The 16,109-nt window shown below is 42.6% G+C and overlaps 1 long non-coding RNA gene across 1 annotated transcript in view; it reads right to left on the reverse strand.

Moving 5' to 3' along the window:
* Positions 1-312: 312 nt before the first annotated feature.
* LOC122463886 overlaps positions 313-16,109 on the reverse strand; it is a 185,777-nt gene continuing 169,980 nt past the window's right edge. Inside the window, exon 3 of the long non-coding RNA XR_006287607.1 lies at positions 313-696. This is a non-coding gene — a long non-coding RNA (uncharacterized LOC122463886). The remainder of the gene's footprint in view (positions 697-16,109) is intronic.

The raw sequence follows: 16,109 nt of genomic DNA on the forward strand, positions 1-16,109 counted from the left end.
CTTTTGCGGAAATACCCGAATGTGGCTTTTGGAGGGCTAAATCATCCATTTAAGGCTGCTTTGCAAGATTGTGGGCACCCATCAGTTCAGGCTGTCAGATTTGCAGAAAATCTAACATTGATTGTGAGTTTCAACCATTACTGATTTCAGAGGTACCTGCTGCAAGGCTGATTTGTATAGTACATCTCTGAGCTTAATGTGTATGACTGAAGTCAAACTAAGGGAATAAAGAGACTTAGAGAACAAAATTAACATCTGTTTGTTAACAAATGTATTTATGAGATTGCAGGTTGGAGTTCAGAAAATGCCAAATTAATTTTTGTCACCTAGAATGGCTTGGTTAACAGCTCCCTAAACTCCTCTCCAGAATTCACAACCTGCCTGGAGTAAGAGGGTGTCAGTGGACCTATGCTGATTTATTCCACGGGAGGATCTGGACCCAGATCTGGCTTCAGAGCTGGGGGACACTAGCATCCAGACCATTGCTGTGTGACCCAGCAGTGTGGAGTTCCTCGTATAAATTAATTATGTGAGTCTCCTGAAGCCTGAATATCTGTTGACTTTGAAGATAAATTAGTTAGCCTTTCAGCTGCCGAAGGCCTTCCTTCATCTGTCGAAAATTATCTTGTCCCCCCTTCTTTCCATGGCATTGTGGATCAGGAAGTTAATTAGCCAATCCCACGTCAGAGCTGAAACCTACAGAAAAAATTAATAAAGTTCACTAAAGCTTAGGGGATGGAATTAAACTAGATATCTATCTTAATTTTGCAGCTTGGAACAGACTTTTATATTCAGCTAAATATTTGGACACCTTTGCTCAAATCAGTCTGCTTACTAAGGCCTGGTATACACACAGGTTTTTGTACCAGTATAAATATTTTGGTTTGGGGTATGATTTTTTTTAAACTGATACAGTTATACCAATACAACCCCTAGCGTGGACACCGTTTGTTTGGTTTTTTGAGTAAAAGAAGCCTTATACCAGTGTACCTTATTCCCCTTCCCATACAGGAAGAGCTATACTGGTATAAAGCACCTTTATACAGAAGTATCTGCATCACGGTAAGGGTGATTGTACCACTTTAACTATACTGGTGTTGTGAAAAGTGGTACAACTTCTGTGTATAGATTATTATTTGTATCATCACGGTCCCCAGGAGCCCCAGTCATGGACCAGGAACCCCGTTATGTGAGCTGCTGTACAAATACAGAACAAAAAGACAATCCCTGCCCCAAAGATGAGAAAAACTAAGTATAAGACAAGCATCAACTGATGGGTACAGACAGACCGATGGGAGGAGTACAAGACAAGCCCTAAAATGAGTGATTCATATGGTTTGGTAAGCTGGGTGGTAGCAAACAACATGAATTTTAATACATCCAAATGTAAAGGCATACATCTAGAAGCAAAGAATGTAAAATGTAGCATACTTATCAGATGGGAGACTTCACTGACTTGACAGAAATTTGAGAGTCATGGGTGGAGAGTCAGCTGAACTTCAGCTGCCAATGTGATTCTGTGGCCAAAAGCAACTGTGGATGCACAAACAAGAGAATCTCAAGGAGGAGTAGGGAAGTGATATTAACCTTACCGACTGCGACTGGAATACTGTGTCCAGTTCTGGTGCCTACAATTCAGGAAGGATGTTGATAAATTGGAAAAGGGTCAGAGAAGAGCCATGAGAGAGATGAAAGGATTAGAAAACACACCTTAGAGTGATTAAGCTCCTTCAGTCTATCTATTTAGCTTAACCAAGAAAGGATAGAGAGTGACTTGATCACAGGTTATTAGTACCTACATGGGGAACAAATATTTGATAACAGAGGGATCTTACAATCTATCAGAGGTATAACAAGATCCAATGGCTAGAAGCTGAAGCTAGACAAACTGAGATTGGAAATAAGGGTAAGGGTTTACCCTTGAAATAAGGGTTTACCCTTGAAACAACATACCAAGGGTTGTGGTGGTTTCCCCGTTATTAGCAATTTTTAAATCAAGATTGGATGTTTATTTCTAAAATATATGCTCTAGTTCAAACGGGAATTGTTTGGGGGAAGTCTATGGCCTGTGTTATACAGGAGGTCAAACGAAATGAGCACAATGGTCACTACTGAACTTGGAATCTATGAATGGCAAAATAAAATATTTGCAAGTTCAAAGGATGGGTAAAGACATTCTAGAAATGGCTAGGAAAAGAGAAGGTCAAAAGTGGTTCAAATTAATTCAGCTGCCTCCAAACATGAGGTCCGAGTAGTCATCATCCAACGGGTAACATTTAAATTTTATAAGGTGATCATTTACTAAGACTTACATTTATCATTAAAATATACAAATGCCAACTTCACAAATGGACTGGTGGTCACTGTGTTGTAAACCGCTGCTGAAATACTGCAGTCTTCCAGCAATCATCATAAATATAGAGTAGTGTTTAACGCATTCCCCCTTGATACAGCATAATTCTAGCCTGCGGCTTGACCTTCTCTCTGGTGCAATGGGAAAAGGCCGCAAGCACCATTTTCAGTGACATAAAATCAATCCATCTTTAGCATGCAGAGAAGCTGGGAGTAGCAGAGCAGAAATTAAAAAGAAAAAAAGATTAACTTCTTATCTAATAAATACTCACATTTGCCATTAGAAAGGGCAAATACAATCCTGAGCTGTGTAAGCCTGCATGGCTAGTTACAGGGGAACACAGAAACTGCCAGATTGGCCTGGAACTGGTGTTCCTCTTGTGCAGTATTCCATCTCTGACAGAGAGGGAACTACCATCTGTTTCAGAGGAAGGTACAACAATCCCGCAACAGGCAGTTATGTCGTAACTTGCCCCCAGGGAACGTACTTCCTAATCCCCAATAACGAGATGCTGGCCTGTGCCTTGAAGCGGTGTGTAATCCCATTGCCTTCAGCCACATGACTCTGGGTTTACCATGATGGAAAAGGGAGACCAGGAAAGCAAAACATGGTCCCTGCCTTGGTCTGATGTTGTTGCTGCTTCACTAGGCTATGGATGGCGATCCAGGAACAATGCGTGACATTTACATTCTGTGACACAGCTCTTGAAGAGCCGAGCACCTATTGCTCCAATGAAGCCAGCAGGGGTATAACTGTGTATGATATTTTATAGGGTGGTCCAAAAAAACTAAAACCCTATAGAAAGGTGATCATCTCCTATACCTTTGTATTGGACTTTCCACCTATGTGGTAATGAGAGCGTCCACATCATTACCACAAAGCCTTGGCTGGGATGATTTGATTGGGGATTGGTCCTGCTTTGAGCAGGGGGTTGGACTAGATGACCTCCTGAGGTCCCTTCCAACCCTGATATTCTATGATTCTATGATTACCGAATTGTTTAGTAATTGTTTACCAGCAGCAAGGGATTAACACAATAATGGCAGAAGCCCCTGAAAGCTGGCACTACTGGTGGTAACAGTGTTGCCCCTTAGCATCTGGGGCTTTGTGGAGGCAGAACTCCCCAGGGAGATTATGGCCGCCTGACGTTATTGCAGCCAAATTTGGCCACAGCCAAAGGGGTTTTTGGAACTAGAAGCTCTAATTCCCCGCCAAGTCGTATGTCTTTTCAGCACTGTTCTAGATTCAGAATACGCACTCTGTAGAGCGTGATGCTTTTATGGATACAAGACCAATAGGTTTTGTCCTCAACTAAGGAAGATCCCAGTGCTGAACCACTTAAGTCAATGGGGATTTTGTTACTGATGTCATTGGAAGCAGGATTGTACATTATGGGACCTGATCCTGGGAGGTGCTGAGCTCCCAAAATTCCATCTACTGTCAATGGAAATGGAGGGTCAACACCTGGAAGGATCAAACCCTAAAGCCCTGGTCCAACAAAGCACTTTGGTACATGCACAGTCCCACTGGCTTCAATGATTAAAGTTCATAATTATTATTACTGTGTTATTTGTATTACTAAGACACCTCTGAGCCCCTGTTATGGACCACGACCCCATCATGCTAGGTGCTATACAAACACAGACCAAAAGGATGATACATGCCCTCAAGAGTTTACAATCTAATGCTTTAATATTTTGCTGGATTGGATCAGAAATGAATAGACCCAGTGGGTTTGATTTCCCTCTCACCAGTGCAACCTTGTTGTTTTCCCTGGAGTTACTCCACAGGTATAAAGGAAAAGAAGAATCAGGCCTGGCATATCTGAGGATCACCTGCTTTGATGGTACTTCTCTCACCCCTCTATTTTCACCATCACTTCTAGCAATTGACTCTTGTTTCTCCATTTGTTACCCATTTGCAACACACAGAGTGGTGACATTATGACAGACAGACAGCCTTGGTCCTGCAATATAATCTGTGTCGGGTTACAGGTCTATTAATTGCAGGGCGGGTACCCAAATCTCTGCCTGTTGCAGAAATTTCTGTTTTATTAAAATATGATTAAACACATACAAATACAAAATGCTATTGTTGAGTCCTCCCTCCCCTTAATACTTCCCTGGGGAAATGTTTGCTAAGCAAGAGACACACCAAACAGCAATTTGCATGATTACTGCCAAGAAAATAGTCCCAGGAAATCAACAGAGTAGGATTCAGAATAACAGCCGAGTAGGATGTAATCTGAGCACGCGCACACACAATGGTATTGATTCCATTTTTCGAGGGTGCTTTGAAAATACCAATCTGGCCTACAGGCATCCCCGACAGCCTCAACTGCTAGCCTATTCCACCCTCACCACGTATGTTCGTGTTCAGCTGTCTCTCACGGATTCTGTGTGGATTCTCTCAGGCAAGCAGCAGACACTGGCAGCTTTTACCCATTGTTGGCTGGATGAAAGAGAGAAATTCTCCAGCTGTCCTATATAATAAGTACACTTTACCTGTTCACTTGCTTTGTTTGAGCCCAATATTTGCAACCCTGAGTAGGGCTGAGTGAATAACTGGTTTTTTTAATTTTTTTGTTTGGCCACCGAAACCAAGCCCTCCCCGCCACGAAAGAAATGCTGGAGACTGTGGAAAAAATAATTTTAGGTCAAACAAAACACTCTGCTCGAGCGAAAACAATTCCCCTGCCCCATTTTTGCATTTAGTTTAATTTTTCAGTGATTTTTCCCTTATTTTGTAATCATTTTAAACACATCTAGCTATGTTTTGAAATGAAAAGCCAGAACATTTCATGTGAAAAAAATGTCAAAATGAACCGTTTCAATTTTTTTCTAGTTTTTTTTTTTCCATTTGGATAGAACTACTCGCCGAATTCAACCTGAATTCTCAAATAATTTTGTTTGCTCCCGAACAGTGCTCGGCAAATTTACGAGTCAACTGAAATATTTTGCACAGCTCTTGTGCTGAGCACCCTCAATTCCCGTTGAATTCACTGGCACATAAGGGATTCAGGAAGTCAATAACATTTTCTCTTCCCTTCTACCCCCAATTCCCACCCCATTCTGGGGAGCCAGATTTTGGATTGAATGGCTCACAGGGGAAAGAACTACCCAGACTTAGAGATGATCATGCCAAGTACAGGCTTGAGGCACATAAACAATGCAGTGTGGTAGAGGCTTATCTTGCTACTGCCCATGTTACGCTTGTTTTTAATGGAAAAACAAAGAGCTTGGCTCTCTAAGGCAGTCAATCCAGCCCCTTTCACAAGCAAACAATATCAGAAAAATTAAAAAACAAAAAAAATGCTCCAGAGCAAAATGTGTCATGCCGTTGTCTAAGGCCACCACAACAGGAGCCAAAGATTCTCAATACACAGCAGACAGATGTGCATTTCAGCACATGGCAGATTGCATGTTTTCAAGATGCTAGTTTTCATCTGATTTAATATTCAAATTCTTTGGCACATAACAGCAGCTGAAAGCTAAGGCCTTCCAGAAACTCAGCTCTTAAACTCTTCATATAATAGCTTGTGTGCAACAAAACAGAAAAGCTTATGGGCGATACATATTGATCATCAGCAGTGCCATTTGGTAATCTCTTCACATTTTAAAGCCTTGGAAGCAATCGGAAAACAGATCTAACCCAAAAGTTATTCGGGGATGTATTTTCCTACCAAGTAATTAACTCATGATTTTTCTTTCCCTCTGTTGAAATGCAGAACAATGCCACTGCAAATGACCCAAGCTTTAAAAAAAATCCAAATAGTACCATACGTCAGTGTCAAGGTTCCTTCCCCACTCTGAACTCTAGGGTACAGATGAGGGGACCTGCATGACAAGCTCCTAAGCTTACTTTTACCAGCTTAGGTTAAAACTTCCCCAAGGTACAAAATTATTTTACCCTTGGATTTCCACTACCACCACCAAACTTTATCTGGGTTTACTGGGAAACGTGGTTTGGAGACGTCTTTCCCCCCAAAATCCTCCCAACCCTTGCACCCCACTTCCTGGGAAAGGCTTGGTAAAAATCCTCACCAATTTGCACAGGTGACCACAGACCCAAACCCTTGGATCTGAGAACAATGAAAAAGCATTCAGTTTTCTTACAAGAAGACTTTTAATAGAAGTAATCACCTCTGTAAAATCAGGATGGTAGATACCTTACAGGGTAATTAGATTCAAAACATAGAGAATCCCTCTAAGCAAAACCTTAAGTTACAAAAAAGACACACAGACAGGGATAGTCATTCTATTCAGAACAGCTCTTTTCTCAGCCATTTAAAGAAATCAGAATCTAACACATATCTAGCTAGATTACTTACTAAAAGTTCTAAGACTCCATTCCTGTTCTGTCCCCAGCAAAAGCAGCATACAGACAGACACAGACCCTTTGTTTTTCTCCCTCCTCCCCGCTTTTGAAAGTATCTTGTCTCCTCATTGGTCATTTTGGACAGGTGCCAGCGAGGTTACCTTTAGCTTCTTAACCCTTTACAGGTAAGAGGATTTTTCCTCTGGCCAGGAGGGATTTTAAAGGGGTTTACCCTTCCCTTTATATTTATGACAGTCAGAGTTTGCAACAAGTCATTGTGTCATCAGTTACTGCTGTCATCTGGCGCAATGCGTGTTGCTGAGGTATTTAATGCATAGAAGTCAAAGGTGCTGCTGTGTTTGTAGCATTCCCATTCTGGTTCTGTATTTGTGAAAACTCAAAGTGAAAGTAAGTTATACATTGTGGTGAATGTCAGTGTTTTGTGTTTTACTCTTGACTTAAATGGGAGAAAAATTAGATAAACATCAAGCAGGCCTACCTACATACCCACGATACTTATATGTAGGGTGACCAGATGTCCTGATTTTATGGAGACGGTCCCGATATTTGGGACTTTTTCTTATAAGGCACCTATTACCCCCGGCCCCCGCATCCCGATTTTTCACACTTGCTATCTGATCACCTTACTTATATGGCCCTTGTTACCTTTGTAGCTGACAGCCTCACAATCTTTAATCTTTCACTTCTGAAAACCCCACCCTTTGTATATAGAAAAATCTATTTAATAGGCCACCCATACAGGGCAACCCTTGACTGAAAAGACTATTCCAAAGTATCCAGAGGTGGGTCTGATGGACTTTTGAGTATTTGCTTGTATTCACGAACAATCCAGGGCTTTCCTGGTCAGACAAGCATAGTGGTATGTCATAAATATAAAGGGAAGGGTAAACACCTTTAAAATCCCTCCTGGCCAGAGGAAAAACCCTTTCACCTGTAAAGGGTTAAGAAGCTAGGATAACCTCACTGGCACCTGACCAAAATGACCAATGAGGAGACAAGATACTTTCAAAGCTGGAGCGGGGGAGAAACAAAGACTCTCTCTGTCTCTGTGATGCTTTTGCCGGGAACAGAAAGGAATGGAGTCTTAGAATTTAGTAAGTAATCTAGCTAGGTATGCGTTAGATTCTGATTCCTTTAAATGGCTGAGAAAATAAGCTGTGCTGAATGGAATGTAGATTCCTGTTTTTGTGTCTTTTTTGTAACTTAAGGTTTTGCCTAGAGGGATTCTCTATGTTTTGAATCTGATTACCCTGTAAGGTATTTACCATCCTGATTTTACAGAGGTGATTCTTTTACTTTTTCTTCTATTAAAATTCTTCTTTTAAGAACCTGTTTGCTTTTTCCTTGTTCTTAAGATCCAAGGGTTTGGGTCTGTGTTCACCTGTGCAAATTGGTGAGGATTTTTATCAAGCCTTCCCCAGGAAAGGGGGTGTAAGGGTTGGGAGGATTTTGGCGGGGAAGACGTTTCCAAATGGGCTCTTTCCCAGTAATATACCGGTTAGACGTTTGGTGGTGGCAGCGATAAAGTACAAGGGCAAAAGGTAAAATAGTTTGTACCTTGGGGAAGTTTTAACCTAAGCTGGTAAAAGTAAGCTTAGGAGGTTTTCATGCAGGTCCCCTCATCTGCACCCTAGAGTTCAGAGTGGGGAAGGAACCTTGACAATTTGGACCTTTCTGAGTTAGCAGCCAGTGGAAAAAAAAAACTTATCACCATAAAGATCCATTAGATGAATTCAAAGAGATTTGGACCCCTAATTCTAGATACATTTGAGTAAAAAAAAAAGCATTGAGATTGCTTCAAGAACGCAAGGCCTCCATTCCACCTAACCCCTCCCTCTCTGCTCCTCTTCTTCCCTCCTCTTCCTATTTTATCTTCTATTTTATTACCGTTACTCCCGCCTTACGTGTGTTTCGGCAAAGTAGTCTTGTCTGGGTTTGCAAGCTTTGACCACTCAGAAAATGACATCATTTCATTGAAGCATGCTGTATTCGGGAACACGTACAAGCTTTTTACCTGTGATGTTTATCTTTTTGTAATTTTCCTTGACTTTTTTTCATGCAAGTCAATAAAATTAATCAAAAAAGGGGGAAAAAAAACCAAAGCAAAGAAAAGCACGACACCTTGGGGCTTGCTGTAACAAGCTGGCAGTTTCTAAGGGCGTGTCTACATGGTGCTTTAGTCTGCACTAGTGTGCCACTGACTATTGGCCTGTGTAGATCCTATTGAAGCCTACTAACAATTCCCTAGTGCATATAATCTAGTACTGTTTGAAATGGGACTACACTACAGTGCACTAGGGACCCTTTAGTGCATGCGAGCAGGATTCATATGGGCCTGTTCGTGAGAAACCTGTTCGTGTGAACTAAAACGTACACCCCTGTGGGCAGACAAGCCCGAAACCTGCATAGCAATATAATGCTCCTCTGCTGAGCCTCTCTAAACTCAGGTGCTGGAATCCCGCATGAAGATGCAGGCTAATTATTGCTGAGCCACAGATGTCGGCACATCTTGCTAATTCCAGCTTGGCTATAAAAGGGATTGGATCCGGTTTCTTAGATACAGAAGGAACTAGGGTCTGAGACAGGTAGGTCTGCAGGGAAAATCTTAAGAACAGCTGATGTGCAGGGAGGAAAGCTTAAACTGATTTTTATATTGGTTTGTTATTTAAGATGATAATAAAGCCAGGAAGGGGGTATTTTGAACTTCAGGCTATGCGTCTATATTATGTTCAGAGTAAGTACTTGCCCAAACTCGTCTAAAGCCTTAAATCAAGCCTGAGTTGAGGTTAGAATCCAAAGGACATTCAGAATTTAGCCATATTCCACGTTAACGTTGGTTGAAATTTACTCTCGGCATATTTGATGGTGTAATTTTTATTCAGGGTGACATTTTCCATTGCACTTTAGTAAATAGCTGAGTTTAGAATACAGCTATCTCACGCAATTGCAACTTCTCCCCACACCATCATTTCCAGGAAAAACTCCTTTACATCTATCAAGCAGTCCTTCGTGTTAGCAACTTGAATGAATAATGCTCCCAAACTTCCTTTCAGCTACAGGCAAAGTGATTTGAAAATTATCGCTCTGATCATGCAAAGTCTCTTCCGATTCTCAATGTGCTGTCAAGATTTTAAAGCTGTCACTGAAAGAAAGGCCATTTGTGTGGGAGAGGAGAGGATTCTCATGCTAGCAAGATGAAGAGAAAGTCTGAAATTCTCTCTGTTGCTTCTCCATGCTGTGAAAAAGCAGCTTTGATGGATTACAAAAGGTGCCCTCAAAATACTGCATCTTGGGTAGGATGGAAAGGGAAGGATTTAAAGGGACAGGACCCTTTTGGCTTCAACCCTAAAGTTCAAGTTTTGTAACAATGAAGGTCTTCTCCAAAATCCGTTGGAAGCAATAGACTCTGACTTCATTTTCTGAATATGACTGCCTAACAGTTGGTGCTTAAATCCACATCAGCCACTATACATAGTGTCGGTAAAGGGATGTTTGGGGCCCAATAAGGCACAAGATGTTAAAACCCTTTTTCACTGTTACAACATTAAATGAGGGTTTTATTAACATCTTATTCTATGTGAGGCCTGAGACACCCCCTTATCAGCACAATTTGGGCCCCTGGAGCTTGGTTTTCAAAGGAGCTGAACACCTTCAGCTCTCTTTGAAGCCTGTGCCCAGGATGGGTTTAGGTGCTTTGTTTTAGGCACTCAGGGTTTGGAAATCTTGACCGCTATTTTGGAGAGCCCTGCACCACCCAAGCCCTGCTGTGGGAATGCATTAGGGAGTCATGGACAGAGGTCTTCAGGGGAGCCTCCACCCAACTACATTCTATGCAGTGGATCTCTGCATTGGCCCTGCATAGTCAGGGGAGCAGGATGGCTATGAACGTGGATTAAGTAAGATTTCATGGTCGTTTGACCCTGGGATGTGCAGAGGCTGCAGTTCAGACCCTATTCCTGCCCTGCACACTGTCATCCAGGCTGGGGGCAATTTAGCCTGTAATATACAGGTTTTGATTCTGGGCTCATTACTGTACTATCCAAGCATCTTAGATGGAGAAGAAACTAGAGAGAGTCAGGAACAGAGAGGTCCTGCAGAGAAAAACCTTAATGGATAGATTTCACCTCTCCAGCCTCCATGCACTTCACCCACATTGAATCCCCATTGCTCAGAAATACCGATAGAGGAGATCTGAAAAGAGCTTGAGCATCCAGGAGATGGAAAGCTGCATCCAAAGGCAGGAGCTGCAGAGAAGATTCTTGGCCCAATAGGAAGAGGGTTTTGCCTAGTACTGCCAGGACACTATCTTAACATAAAGCAGCGACTTTAAAACAGAATCCATTTGTTCCCTGCCAATGCATGGTCAGCCACCATTTTGAGAGGGGGAGGAGGGTGAAGATTTTAGAAAAAAATAGCATCGATTAATAAGGCCAGAAAGATACACCTACCAGAGTCCCCATCCCCTTCCTCAGTGGGTTCTCTTTTTCTGGGTTCAGCTGGCTCTCACAAAGGTCCTGTTTCTCTCCCACCTCTGCATCTCCCTCTTCCATAAACTCCTCTCCCTGGTATGCAGTTGTGGGGGCCCCTTCTGGATATCACGGGGTGTCCATCGTGGCTGGCATCCCCACTCAATATGGCATTGAGCTCCATTTAACAGCAGCAGCTCTTGAGTGTGTGGGACAAAACCCAGAGTTTTTGTCGCCCTTCTTTGCCTTTTGGTAAGATTGCCACAACTCCTTTACCTGTGCCCGGTACTGGCACTTGTCCCTGTCACACCTCCCTTTCTGCATCTCATTTGCAGCACCTGGGCGAACACCTTTATTCCTGCCGGGATTCCACAGCTCGGCCTGCACTGCCCCTTTCCCCACAGGCCTAGAAAATCTGGCACTCCTTTCCTGAAACAGGCATTAGCACGAGGCCAAGCTGGAGTTTTACCTGGAGTCATACCTGTGTGCTCACAAAGATGCGCTAGAAGGAAAAAAGGCATTTCCAAAACATAATGGGGATTTATGGGGATATACTGTCGCTATGACCCCATAGGCAGCAGAGTTCAAAAATTTGTCTAGAGCGGTCACTGCTGTGGGGACTGTTCTTGCTAGAGGACTGCTTGCAGCACTACAGGTGTATCACTATCCACAAAGGTATTGTGCCAGGAGCAACAGAGGGCTTGCATCGCTCAGGGAATTAGTTTAACTTCACCATTAACAGTGCAGGGCTCCCTGGTGGTTGGGAGGATTCAAAACTGAACATGGCTGGCAGAAGACAAGCTTTGCCAGTAAGTCTTTGCAGCATGGACCAGGCCTAACTGATGCATCCAAGGTCACAGAGGACGCCAGTGGCAAAAAACGGGACTTAAACCCAGTCCTCCTGAGTCCTCGACTGGCACCCTAACCACTGGACCATCCTTCCTCTGCGAATACAAAACGAGCCTGGCTGTGGGTGGCTTTAGAAATATATTCACGGCTCTATCGGTTTGGGGCGGCGAGGGGAGATTCCTCCATTAGTCAGTTCTGACTTTGAATATTTTAACCTGACGCTCGGCAGAGCTTCCCTGACAGCTGCTGTGTTGCACTCTCCACAGTGCACCGTAACTGAAGACTTTCTCCCTGACAGCGAGCAGCAGCAGCCTTATATGACTGCGTGCAGCCAACATTACAGATATAAAGAATCTTTGGAACCCTATTACAGATAAATAAATTGGCTTTGACATTCCCGGTTCCTTTTATATTTCAAAAGACAAGCTGCATGTTGGGGAGCATTACGAATTTTCCCAGAGATGCTCAAGCCAATTTAATAGGAATAATCTGTTTATTAGAATAAATATACTCCCATCCCATCAATTCTACAGTAGTTGCGAGGCATGCCTGCTCCCCTGGGTACAATAAGTGCTGAGCCGCGGTGCCTGCTTCACACACCCACTTGTTGACTAATAAATTATGTATCATATCTCAGCGAGAAACCGGGTTTCCAGCGGAGTCTTGGGAGATAAAATATAGGAAAAGAGTTCATGTTTTAAATGCATAAAATAAAATGGTACAGAAAGAGAGCGTGATAAACTGGAACAAAGGGTAGAGAGAACTGTGTTGGTAACAAAAGGGCCAAAGAAAGATTTTGGTACCTCCATTTCCATGGGTTGTAGTCTTTTGATGGGGTTGAACACCTGGAAGTTCAGGGGTGAAATCTTGGCCCCACCTGGAATCCATGGCAAAACTCCCATTGACTTCAATAGGTTTCACTCCATATGTTTACTCAGGCTAGAAATGAGGTTCAGTTCTTAAGCTTGGATGTGGATCCAACTTCCCCAATGTCTGGGGTTGTTCTGGATCATGGGTTTGGTTTGGTCTATTGGAGAGACATGGGCTATCTGTGAAGTTTGGAGGACGGTCCAAATCTTCCCTAAGTTTTCAGGGGGGAAGGAATTTCAAATATGGGGGTTGGGATCTGGCCTCAATTCAAATAATAGCTAAAACTGTTGAGCCTGATTCTTATTTACACAAAGGTTCTTTTACACTGCTCTGCCAACGTAAATGTAATTTACATCCACATTAAGATTGGAGCAGGCTACAGGATCGTTAGTGTGAATGAGAATCGAGCATTCCTCTGAGACTCAGCGAGACAGAGAGCATTGAAATCTGCCTCTAGGTGATTTAACAAAGTTGGGAGATAGAAACAGTCCATTTTGTACATGGGGAAACTGAGAGCCAGTGAGAATAAGGATCTTGCCCAATATCATTGAGTGGGGAAAAAAATGCCACGATCAGATGCCCAGCCTACCCTTTCTGCCCCATTCTAGGCCTGACTATGGCTTTGGATTGCACCTCAATTCTTTTTTGTGTCATTTGTTTGAAAAGTGGCTAGTTCTCATTGATGTTAAAACTATTTATCTATACTGGAAAAAGATAGGGACCCTAAACAGTAACTGTATGTCATGAAGCATTCCAGTGTATTACCTTTCAGAATGGGAGAGCAAGATCCACAATGCCTGTAAAAATAAAAAGCCAACCATTCAGGATTTTCAAAATCCTTTCAGTTTCAGATCGATATAATAACTTTTCTAAGGTTGGACATCCTCCTGAATAATGCTTGGGTATTTTCTTTTCTATTCTCTGTCACCATGCTCAATTTTATTCTTGAAAGATTGGGGACCAAAGGCCAGATTCAGAGCTCAGTTACAATGGGATAAACCCACAGCAATTGAAGTTGCTCCAAATTTACACCCTTGTCTTTAAGATCTGCATCGAGTGACAAATGCGAGCATGTTTGAATTCATGATTACTTCCTTAATTCTGCTATCAAATGGGTTTTAGAGCATACGTGGTCTTCTTGCCACATTGCATGCAAAGGAAATTAAGGGTTCACTACACTGCTATGCACTGCATTTTGATTTCCTCTTTCCACTGGAGAGGGATTATTTTACAAGCCTGTCTTTCCTCTCAAAGCATGGGGAAAGCATGTCTAAGGTCGGGGGCACTGGCTTAATAAAATGAAATAAAAAAGGGGGGAGAAACAGTCTTCACACTTCTACACCATCTCGTTACATAGGACTGCAATTAAAAAGGGCAGAACTCAGCATCATATGGTAGGGACTTAACTTCTGTTCCTTGCCAATATTTTACAGAAATGGAGCGCTCGCTCTTTGCAAAGATGAAAATGTGCAATAAGCTTATATTTAATAATTGAAAAGGCTGCAAGCATTCCCATGTGTGGTTTGGCATTTGGAATGAGACTGTATTAAGTCACCTCTGCTTTGTAAAGGGTTGGTCTCTTCCCAAGAACAATGAGTTAGGCGTCTCGCTGCCTGCCTTCCTTAAGGGTACATGTCAGTATTTACCATCATCCGGTCCGTTCGCTAGCTTGATAAAACAGTAGCAAGATGTTGCCAGTGACATTCCCACCAGGTGCTGGCATAAATTACTGTATCATCAAGAAAAATGACTGCATTGACCATATGTTCACAGAACAGCAAGCCAGTTTGGTGTGCGTGGCTAGATCTGGGTGAATGATGAGCAGCATTTGTGATACGTTAGTGTAACTCCCAGAGAAGTGGGAAATCTGGTCTGAACAGAAGAGTCTATTACTAGTCATTGCACAAACTGGAGCTCAAATATAGCCCCAAACAGCTTTTTCATGGTGCATGTTACAGTGTCAAGTGGGTGAAGAGCTAATACAAGAAACACCAGGATTTGCTGTACTGTTTTGCAAGTGTAGCATGTCAGGACTTATTTTCAAGGGGACAGGTTCTGATTCTCAGTACCCCAGTGTCAATTCAAAGTAATTAATAGAATCTTGACTCTAGCCCCTAATGACCAATGCTCCCTAGGGATCCCTCAGTTTGACACCTGTGTTTTCCCACTATTTATTCCAATCATCTGATATGGAAAACACCATTTGAGGTCTCACCTTCAAGACATTGGGCCACATCCTCAACTGGTGTAAATCAGCGTAGCTCCACTGATGTCAATGAACATAAACATCTTCCCTACAAACCAAGTATTTGATTAAGTGCTGGAATGAATTCATGTGAAAACAAATAAAGGAGGAGCAGCAGACTGCAGCACCAGTGTGGGAGTTTTCAACAGGCAAGCCTCGTACAGGTCTGATTAGAAACCCACTGAAGTCCATGGAAAGAATCATACGGACATCAATGAGCTTTGGATCAGGCCGATAGAATCTGAACTCACAAGTTAATGAGAGATACTGAGCGCTCCAGGGAGACACTGAGCACCCACAGCTCCAGCTGACATCCCAGAGTGTGTTCATTATTATTATTTCTTTGCATTACACAGTGCTTAGAAAGCCCAGCTGAGATCCGAGTGCCATTGTGCTAGGAGCTGTACATACTCATAGTAAGACGGCCCATGCCCCAAAGAGCTTGCAGAGATTGGCTACAGAATGACTTCCGAAGGTGGTCAGGTAAATCTAGTGGGCCATTTTTAGGGAATGCTGCCAAACCTCTTTGGAAAAAAACAAACAACCAAAAACCTCTCTGTGATAGCAAGAATGACAATCAGAACATAAACCACCCCTTGCTACCTAATCCAAAAGCAGAGAAACAACCGATCAAAACCAAAAAACAAACAAACAAACACACACACACCCACGACCCCAAGTAGAATTTTCACCCAGAAAGGTCAGAAGGGACAGAGTTTCCATAAAACCCAATAGGGACTTTGCTAGTGCTATGGATTTTATAGGGAAGGTGCTAACCACAGTGATGGACCCCTATATAAAAGCCTAAGGTAGACTGATAAACTGGATAGAAACATTGGATGTTAGTGTGTGTGTGTGTGTGTGTGTTTTATGAGCCTGAATAGCATAAGCATACCCCACTGGATCAAGGAGTCCACTCACAGAGAAAGGGGCAGTGGATTGAGTAAAATGTCATTAGTGTCCTACCATGGCCATATTGTACATGTCA

Source organism: Chelonia mydas, chromosome 26 (assembly GCF_015237465.2).
Source record: "Chelonia mydas isolate rCheMyd1 chromosome 26, rCheMyd1.pri.v2, whole genome shotgun sequence".
Classification (NCBI taxonomy): domain Eukaryota; kingdom Metazoa; phylum Chordata; order Testudines; family Cheloniidae; genus Chelonia; species Chelonia mydas.